Genomic DNA, 11,157 nt, shown 5'->3' with positions numbered 1-11,157 from the left:
AGTTATAGTGTCTACAAATGGCGGTATATATACTGGAATTTTTATATTTTTTTTATACTAATGGCGGCGATCAGCGACTTATAGCAGGACTGCAGGACTTCTGTATTTTGACACTGGGTGGAAACTGAATGCCACTGACATCTCCAGTGACACTAATACAGAGATCAGTGCTAATAAAAAGCATTGATACTGCACTAATGACACTGGGCAGGAAGGAATTAACATCTGGGGTGATCAAAGGGTTAATTGTGTGTTAGGGAGGGGTTTTATTGTGTACTGTGTTGTGCTTTACTAAGCAGACCTGTTGCTTTCTATCTCTCTGCTTTGCAGAGAGATAGAAAGCAGGACGTCTATGCTAACAAGAGAGAAATCAGTGTTGTTTACACACAGATCTCTCCCCTATCAGCTTAGCCAACAATCACCGAGTCCCAGCCAAAAGTTGCCTGCTGGGACCCAGTGATTGAAATCCTCAGGAGCCAATAGCAGCGCAGGTAGGGTGACGCACGCCCCCTACCCGGAAATGCAAAATCACGTATGTTTACATGATTTTGTCCAGCTAAGCCACCCTTTAGCAGTACATCTGCTATGGGGCGGCGAACAAGTGGTTAACCAAAATGTACTATACACAATGGGATTGGTTTCCTAAAACTAGCGAGTGCAAAATCTGGTGAAGCTCTGCATAGAAACCAATCAGTTTAGCTTCCATTTGTTTGTTTTTTTTGTCAAAGCTTAGTTGGACAAGCTGAAGTTAGAAGCTAAATGGCTACCATGCAGAACTGCACTAGATTTTACACTCTCCAGTTTTAGTAAATCAACCCCAATGAGTACAGGCAGGTGTTTTACTTGGGGAATTAAGAGACTGATGATGACATGGCACAGTAAATTTGGTCAGCAGCAGAACAATTTAAAATACCAATTTATCAGAGGCAAAGAGCACAAGATGGAGCTCTACTACAAAAATACTCCAGAGGATACAACAGTGTAAAAGTGGTCAGCACTAGGATAGTTTTAATCAGGGATAATAGGCCTAAATAGTGTATGTCTAACTTTTATTCCATCTACGGGGTTGGGAGGGTGATGTGAATGTGAATGATTTATTGTGAAATTGTGTAGGTGCACACTGTTTTCGCACTAATTTTTTTCTCTCATATGATGAAAAGGGATAAGACCACAATTCATAGAAAAATATTAGCTAAGTGGATAAATGAAGGAGTGGCAGATGAATGAAGGGTCCTCCTCCTCCATTCATAAATTGCTTTTCACTGATGGAATCTATAGTATAGCTTCTATGGAAGGAGAAGGGAGGTTGTAAATGGCAAGCATAATCAGCACTCTTGAAGCCATATTCCTCTGGTGATGGGAGAGTGGGAGGGTGTGGTAGAGGACTTTGGATTTCAGCTAAGAGACTAGCAAACAGTGCAAGGCACACTTCCCATTGAATATAAGTACCATCCCTTGTGCTGATTTTAATATCATTTAGAATGCCTATTATTATTTTACTGCCTAGCTGTCATGAAAATAACAGCTATTAATACTGCAGTAAAGGTCCTTATTTGAAAACTTTGCGGTATGGTGTGCCCTTCTCTTCCATTATCTCTTGCCTGTAAACCACTGTATCACAATAGCAAAGGGAAACTATAATCTTCTGGCCTGATAAGCATTTCATGGGCATATTCCTCTATTGTAACCATTTAGGGCCTGTTCACATGTAGAGGTCACCTCTACAATTAAGCCCATGATGGGTGAAATGTGTTAGAGAGCGTGGTTCAGGAGGGAATGGAGCCTTCCTACCACATTTCCAACTGAGCGACTCTCTGTGTTTGCTTCCATATCTCTCTTGTATGCAGCTCTATGCAAATCTATGTTCGATCTGAACCTCAATATCATCTCTAGTAGGCACTGGCATTCAGGACTACTGAAAGTTATATTAGTGTTTCTTTTAGAAACAAGTGATGTCAGAAAAATAGACAGTTTAACATGACCATGTCCATTTCCATGTCCATATTTCATGAAACTGGCAAAAAGAAAATTAATATAAAACTGGGGGGTTGCCCATAGCCATTAATCAGAATTCTTTTTTAAAGAAATGTGAATCTTGAATGTTTGTAGCAGGGAATAATTAAACTTTTGCACTCATTTGCTTTTCTCCAATCTTCATGAATCCGCTCTGGTGAAAGAAAATTGTTTAATTTCCTCACAGAATTCCTTATTGTTTCACCAAGCTATAGAGATATCAGGTCTTTATTCATCTGCCTTCCCTAGGTAGCTATGACCACAGCATGACTATAACAATCTGCTGTACAACGGGACTGACTTTTTCAGGGTCACTACCCTCTCATAAACATAAAATTTGAACTTCTGAATAGAAGGTTTCCTGCCCCTAGTGCTTTTCATAATGGCTCTTGCTCCTGCCAATGATAAGGGACCCTTGCTAAAGAAGAAAAAATATTTGTATAGAAAGGCAATACACGCTGAAGATCATGGATCAGATTGGTATTCAAGATGCTGAAACAACAATATACTAATATCTCCCTTGATACAAATATAGTAGAAGAATGTAAGTGACAGACATCAGACCTTGCTGTTTTATAGCTACACAGCAGTTAAGTTATGTGCACTAGAGAAATGCATGTTGTAATAGGCGGCAAAGAAAAAAATAAGGAAAGCATTGACTTTGTTCAACTGAGTATTTATCACATACCTGATGTAATACAACTTATGTGGTCTAAGTCTAAAATTTTAATTCAATCAAGCTATCAATCAATCAATGAATAAATAAGTAAACTTACTTTTAAAATGACTTACAGTAGGTTTGTATTTTATTTTTTACTCAGCTGCAGATGGCTACACTTATTAAATTCACATGGTTGTCCATGTCCTTATTTTGTTATTGCCCAAGAAATGGAGTCTTAAATATGAAAGCAGAGTATCCAATCTACAGACACTACCATTTATTGTTTTCAGACACGGAGGCTGTACAACACAGAATCACGAGACAAGACGCTGAGGAGCACTATGTGAAATTGCCGGCAGAAAATGCAAAGCCCAACTGTTATAATTGCACGCAGCTTACCCTTGCAGTAGGGCCTCCCAATACTAAAAAGGGTTAAATTCTCATTAAGTCTAGGAGGTAGAAGAACAAGGTGATATACTTATCTTAGACCTTGCTCCAGCAGGTTCAATGCTCTCATTTTCTTCCAGACTCTTTAGGGGTTCCTTGCCATCCGCAGGTACAATGTAAAGCTATTATTGACCACCTGCCAGAGCATCTTAGAGAAGAGGCTTCGGGGACCATTTGTAAAGATGGAGGGAGCTCACTGGAACAAGGAATTAAATAAGTATTCCTCCACCCTTGGACTAAACTAGCATTTAATTGTTGCTGTGTGGTGGCCCTACTAAAAGGATAATTGTGCAATTCCCAGATTTGGGCTTTAAGACTAAACTGAGTAAAACATCTAACAAATCAATTTCAGTACAATCAGCCTGCCCATAGATTGATCAAACTCACCCGGTTCAGCATGGACTGGCTGAGATTCGATCCATCCATAGGCAGGCTGGTTGTACTGAAGCCAATCCATCAATAGACTTCACTACAGCCAGTCTGTCAGATTTTTTGCATACAATTACTGCTGGGGGCTATAGCTTGATAGGGGAATCAACCCCTGGTTGCAGCAAAGAAAATTAAATAATCTATGGCTTGCTTAACTTTAGCGCAATTGTATCCTTAATGGCCTTAGCAGTTTACTGGTTTACTTTACCTAAAAGAGCAATTTCTTTTTTTTTTTTTTTTTAACAAGCAGGTTTATTTAAAAGGTTTATACAAGAAAAATATATACGATACAATATATGGACAATTATATAAGTCATACGCAATGTAGTTTACAAAAAGCATAACAAAATATAATTGTACAAAAAGATATAATGTACGGAGATTCAGTATCATACTAGACCAGTCTTCTAAAGAGTATTGGATCCCACATTCCTATTCCCATTTTAGCATGTATGGTAGTTTATCTGGGTTAGGTGATGTTTGTATAACCTTATAGATAATCGATATAATTCCTTTACTTCTAGGAGAAAATTTACAGATCTTTTCAAAAATAGTTATATACTTTGAGACTGATAGGGAATAATTTGTGGCAAAAAATTGTCTGATTTGTTAATACCTATGTAGTTCTCTATAGGGGATATTTTTAAGAGAATGAAGATTTGAAAATGAAATAAACCCTAAACTAGCTTGTAATGAATTTAATGTAGTAAATTTATTGATTTCCCACCATAAAAAAATTTTTGGTGATGAGAATGCAGTACCCAATTTAGGATCTCCCAAAAAGGAAGTTAGTGAAGAAATCTTAGAGATCAGATTAAATTTATTTTTATATGAGTTCCATAATTGTAGGGATTGTACAACCAGAGAATTATATGGGGCAATCATTGTATAAGTGATATTAGATGACCAAAGTAAACCAAAGTAAAGTCATTGAACGTGACTCAAATTTAATCGAAGGGATCTTAGAATGGAGGATATTCCACTGTGTCAATTGAGCAAATCTGGTGGCAAGATAATATGGCCATAAGTGTGGAACACCTAAACCACCCAAAAGTTGTGAATTATAAAGTACTGCCTTGGACCTTGGATGTTTGCCTAGCCAAATAAAGTTATCAATCTCCCTTTGGATGCCATTTAAAAATGTGTTAGAGATTTTTATTGGGAGGGCCCTAAATAAGTACTGTATAGTTTAGGGAGTATACTCATTTTAATTGCTGTCACGCTACTCAAAAATGATATAGGAAATATTCTCCAGAGCTTAAGAAGATTTGTAATTTTAGTATGAATAGTACTATAATTGTATTGGAATAGGTCATGGGTAGAGTGGGTCAAATCAATTCCTAGATATGGGATCGAATCTTTAGACCATTGAAATGGGAAAGAAATTTTAATTGTTGCTCTTAAGGGGGGAGGTAAAGTAATTGGTAACACATTAATTTTAGAAAGATTGACTTGTAAACTCAAAAGAGAGGAGAATTTATTAAGAGTAGAGAGAAGGTTCAGTAAAGAGAGTAATGGTTTGGTGATAAATAATAGGGCATCATCTGCATACAAACAAAGTTTAAATTCTTGGAAACCATTAGAGTATTCCACAATGTCAGGATGCATATTGATCGCTTTAGCAAGGGGTTCCATCGCCAAAGCAAAAATTAGCGGTGAAAGAGGACAGCCATGATGGGTGCCTCTACCCACAGAAAAGAATTCCGAGTTATAGCCTGGGATTTTAATTCTTATTTTGGGAGAGTGGTATAATGCTTGAATAACTTGATTGATTTTGTCATCTATTCCAAAATGTTGGAGTAGAATGTTGAGAAAAGGCCACGTCACGATATCAAAAGCTTTGTGTATGTCTAAACTTAATATAACCACCTCTTTAGATTGTGGATTGGCATCCTGTAAAACATTGGCAGCGAGCCTTATATTGTCTATAATTAAACTTTTTTTTTATGAATTGATTGATCTGGGGAAATAATAGATGGAATAATGGAGGCTAATCTGTCAGCTAGAATGCTACAAAATATTTTTAGGTCATTATTAGTCACTGAAATTGGCCTATAGTTTGAGGGCAAAGATGATCCTTTTTAGGTTAAGGTAACAATGACATGTTCATCAATAACATTTCATCTGGTAAATGATGTCCTTGGAGAATAAAATTGAAGAGAGATGACACTTTTGGGGCTAAAATTGTGGCAACATGTTTATAAGAGGTGTAACCATATGGTCCTGGGGCTGTAGAATGTTTTAAAGATTTAATGACTTTAAGTATTTCTGCTTCTGTACAGGGTGAATTTAACATATCTTTATGGGAATTTGTAAATGAAGGGAATATTTCTGAACCAATCCAGTATTGATTCTGGGATTACATCAATAGGAGGGGCAAGCAATCCCTTATAGAACTTTTCACGAATTTGTGAGACTTCTTTAGGTAATGAGGAGATATTTCCAGATATAGATTTGATTTTGTTTACGTGTGGTGGGCATATTGTTTGCTTCAGTTTACGAGCAAACATAGTTGATGCTGAATTACTGTAAAGTAGAGATTTGGCTTTTGACCATTTTACAATTTTTTCTGTTTTTGCAGTTAAGAGGGTGTCAAATTCTAGTCTTTTAGATTATATGGCTTGAGAAATATCATTAGAATGAGCTTGGGCTTGTGTGTTATATAGCAGTTTAAGTTCTTTGGTAAGAGAATGGATTTTTAGCCAGTTTTCTTTATTGCGTGCTGCTGCAATACTAATTAAGCGGCCTCGTAGAACTACTTTATGAGCAGCCCATACAATAGGGATAGATGATTCAGGTGTAGAATTTAAAGTAAAATACTCCTCAAGAGCAGAAGTGATTTCAGTTTTTCTAGAAAGGTCAGTAAGTAATGTATTATTCAGATGCCATGAGTATGAAGTATCGGGCAGTCCAATATATGAAATGGCTAATAAGATCATATGATGGTCTGACCAAGCACATGGATGTATATCAGCTGAAAGAGAATTAGCCAAAATAACTGGGGTACAAAATATATAACCAAGCCTGGCTTGATTTGATGAGGGTGTGAAAAGAAGGAAAATTCTTTAGCTCCAGTGTTGTGGGCTCTCCAAGAGTAAATGAATTGGTTATTATTGAGGAATTTTACAAGACTTTTAGGGAATGCTTTTGAATTGGTGGTTGGGTTACTTCTATCAAGGGAAGGCTGAAACACTAGATTAAAGTCTCCACCCACCAACATATGAAAAGAGTGATATGGCTCCAAAATATAAACAAAATTCCCTAAAAGCACTGTGTGGGCATCATTAGGGGCATAAACATTTGTGATAGTAAGCTCCCTAACCGCTATGGACCCTTTAATAATTAAAAATCTGCTTTCAGGATCTCTATACACTTGTTGGATATCAAATACCAGATAATTGTGTATAAAAATAGCAGCACCTCTACGTTTAAAGGGGCATGTTGTATAGAATGCCTGAGAATATGTTTTATGGAAATACTTTGGATGCTTATCACTTTGAAAATGTGTCTCCTGAATCATAATGATTTTAGCACCAATTTTTTTATATTGCATAAAAGCTTTTCTACGTTTGGGAATTAAACCCCTGTACATTGTGTGAAATTATTTTAATCACTATAATGTCAAATTTAAGAAACTATAATACACAATATTTATTTTGTATAAGACTCTTGGGATTGCACCCATATTATTCAATGATGAAAGATCCAAAGAGCTTGAATTATAGGTGTGTATTATTATTATTATTATTATTATACAGTATTTATAAAGCGCCAATAGTTCGCTCAGCGCTGTACATTACAAGTGTATTATCTTCTGTTGATTAGAGAAAATAGTGTACAAAATAGCGATCTTGAAACCTAAGTCATTTATATTGCCCAGAATTCTCAACAATGTGTGAATTAACTTGCAAATTTTATAATAGCTAGCAAGAACAGATAATTAGCAATCAAAGAAAAACGAATAGTATACAAAAATAATAATGGATCAGGGAGCACCTGAAAAACAAGCTATTACTTGTGGGACTATTAGGTCTCAAATTCAAATTCGGCAAGACTCTAGAGAGAGAATATGCAGACTTTGAATAGGGCTGCATTGCAAAGGAATAGACGGGCAGTGCCAGGGAAAGAAAATTGTTATACAACATATTAGTGCAATGCCTTAAGTGTAATCCAATACCCAGTAAAATTAAAGAGCATAGTTTTGAGGGAAAAGGATATGCCAATAAACATTAAGGCTTTACTTAGAAGAGTTAAATCTAGGGTGATAGATGGTATTCACTCATATATAGTATGAAGTAGAGAAAGAGAAAAATAAAATTCTCACAAGCTAAAATAGGATTTAACAATCCCACAAGTAATAGCTGGTGGGACTTTTTTTTTTGCTTGTGAGAATTCTCCTTCTTATTCAACTATACTTTCTCCCCCTCTGTTCTTCTTTTCCAAGGTTACCTGCATCAATATAGTAACATATAGTGATTGTCTATTCATCCAATCTCATGGCAGACACGACCTCTATCTTGCCTTGAAGCTGGAGTGAACCAGATTGGTGTAGGACGAACAGTATTTGGTGGTCTGGGTGAAGACTCAGCCTCATGAAGACCTAGTTTGGCTAGAATATCAAGTCCTTCTTGCAGAGAGATGGCTACATAAGTAGAACTATTATGAGGGATGATGAGTTTGAAAGCAAAACCCCATCTATAACGAATCCTAGTTGAAGCAAGCATTACTGTCACTTATTTCATATTCCTGCATCTCTCTAATGTGAATCTTTGTGTCATCTAAGAAGATGTTTTGGGTGTTTCTTGCCACTCTAAGTATATCCTCTTTAATTAGAAAGTTCTTCATGCAAAGAAACAGATCCCTAGGAGGTTTATCTGGTAGCGGTTTAGGACAATGAGCCCTGAGTATACGATCACATGTGAAGGCGTTATGTTCCTGGTCAGGTAATAGTGATTTGAATAATTTTATGGCGACTGGCATTAAATCTATAACCGTTTCTGGGATCCCACGAATTCTTAAATTATTCCCCCTATTTCTGTTAACAAGGTCTTCAACTTGAGCTTGAACTAAAAAAAAAGCCTGTGAAAGGGATTAATTTTCTCTACTGAGATTTGTATAAGCCAGGCTGAGTTCATCATGCTTCATCTTTAGGCTTTTAGTACGGCCCCCTAAAGCAGCAAACTCCTGTGAGAGAGTGTTAGAGGTCTTATGCAGCTCTAATTGAAATTTGGCTATTTCATGGTACATATTCTCTAAACTCTTGTCCAGATCATCTTTAGTAAGAGAGTTAGAGTTCCTGTTGTGGGGCTAATGTATCCTGTTCTGATGAAGGCAGTATAGGTGATGCTAAGAGATCACCGGCACCATCTTGAGCCATGTGCGATTTTCCTTCTTCAGCAAAAGGTATTGAGTTAGGGATTTCTGGGCACTCTTGTGCTGTTTTTTCTTTGAGGCAGGCATGGACAGGCTCTGAAGATTCAGGGGGTGATAGAAGATGCGAAGTTATTGATCTGAAGCCCCTCAATCTTAGTGAGAATCCCGGCCAGTGTGCGGAGCTGAGCCAACTAGCTACTGCTCTGTTCCATGCCTCGTATGTTCCCCACTAAAAGAGCAATTTCAAGCAATGAGGGCCATTTTTTAATATTGATTGGACCCTGGGCAAGCATTTTTTGAGCCCCCCCATGCAATTTTGCTCTCCACCTGCTCTGAGACATACAATAAATAGCAGCTAGGCTCAAAATAAGTTTATTTAGAAGATCAGGCAGCAATTTCAATTGGTTGCTGAAGGGTACAGCATATCATTACAGCTCACTGACTGGTTGGTAGAGGTTACTGCACATTGTTACTGCTCACCCTTTGGTTGCTAGAGGTTACTGTTCATCATTACTCCTCACTGATTGGTTGCTAAACGTTACTGCACATCATTATTGCTCACTAATTGGTTGCTAGAGATTACAGCAGATCACTTCTGTTTACTGTATGGTTGCTAGAAGTTACTGCACATCATTACCGCTCACTGGTTGCTAGAGGTTAATGCACATTATTACTGCTCACTGGTTGCTATTGGTTACTGTGTGTCATTACCACTTATTGATTGCTAGACATCGTCTCCTCACTGCCTGCATACCATGGACTGGAAAGGTGAGGCGACCCACTAATAGACAGAAAACTTCTACGTAGTCTATGACTCCTGGAATTAGTGACAGGGGGGTAATCAGTGACAGTGCTGGGGGTGTGGATGGGATTAGTGGTAGGGGTGGGGGGATGTGATAGGTTGCAGCGATGGGGGAATGAGATGAATTTCAGTGTGGTGGGGGAGGAAATGAGATCAGTGGCAATGCTTGGGGTGGATGGGATCAGTGGCAGTGCTGGATGGGGATGGGAGGTGACATTTCTACATCAACCACCAATGTATAGGGAACTTTACACTGACCACCAATGTAATGGAGAATTTACACTGACAACCAATGTAATGGGGGAGTTTACAACAACAACCAATACATTTCTACACTGGCCACCAATGTAAAGGGGGAATCACAAATGCAAGTTAGGATTTTTTACCGACTACCAATATAAAGAGTTGTTTCAGCACTGGTCACCAATGTAATGGGGATTTACACTTACCACTAATGTAATAGGACCATTCACACTGACCACCAATATGAGGAGGGATTTACACTGACCAACAATGTAAGGTGGGCATTCACACTGACCACTAGTGTGAATGAAAAGATTCTATACCAAGCCCCAATGTAATGAGAACATATACACTTACCACCAATGTAATTGAGACATTTAGCCTATGTTCACATTTGTGTGTCTCGGGAACGCACCACAGAAATGTGCTGCCCTTTAACAGATACACAGCAGTGTCATTAAATGTTAATGACACCCTCACTCATCTGCTGATGTGCATGCCTCCACATGCACCAAAATTCACGGTGCTGTGGCTAGGTGTGATTTTGAAAAAGGGTCCAGGACTTTATTTCCGCATTCTAGCACATAGAGCAGCCCATTGAAATGAATGGGCCTACACATGACGTACATCATTATCCACCCCATCAGTACACCTTTGCATCCTAAATTTCCTTACTAATCCCTTCACTCCACACCTCCCCTGTCCTCTTCACTCTAACCTCCCCTCCACCTTAACTCCACATGCCTCCTCTGCTCACTTTTGCATCCACCTTCCTTTCCTCTGTACATACCCTCCTTGCCCACTTGTGCACCCCAAACTGTAATTCGTTTTCTGCCTACCTCTGCACACACACATAGCACATGTTGCTTACCTTTGTAGAACAGATTGATATGACCAGTTGCAGGCAGGACTTTCAAGCATGTCTCTGTTTACCTCCCAAGTGGGCAGAATTTAGCAGAGGTGATGGTGGCTGGAACCTCAGGGGGCATAATATACATATGAATGCAGCAGATATTTACATATGAGTGCCCCACTATTTACATATCAATGTTGCCAGCCTGCCTCTATTTACATATGAATGTCGGTTATTTACCTGTGACTGCTGACATGGTCTGCATGTCAGTCATAACAATAGGGCAGAGCTGGGCAGCATAAGTAACAGCACTCCACACTGAGATGTCGGGCCACA

This window comes from Staurois parvus, unplaced genomic scaffold, assembly GCF_062004578.1.
Source record: "Staurois parvus isolate SC_StPar_1 unplaced genomic scaffold, SC_StPar_1.0 ptg000005l, whole genome shotgun sequence".
NCBI classification, from domain to species: domain Eukaryota; kingdom Metazoa; phylum Chordata; class Amphibia; order Anura; family Ranidae; genus Staurois; species Staurois parvus.
Note: the sequence above shows the minus strand (reverse complement) of the source record.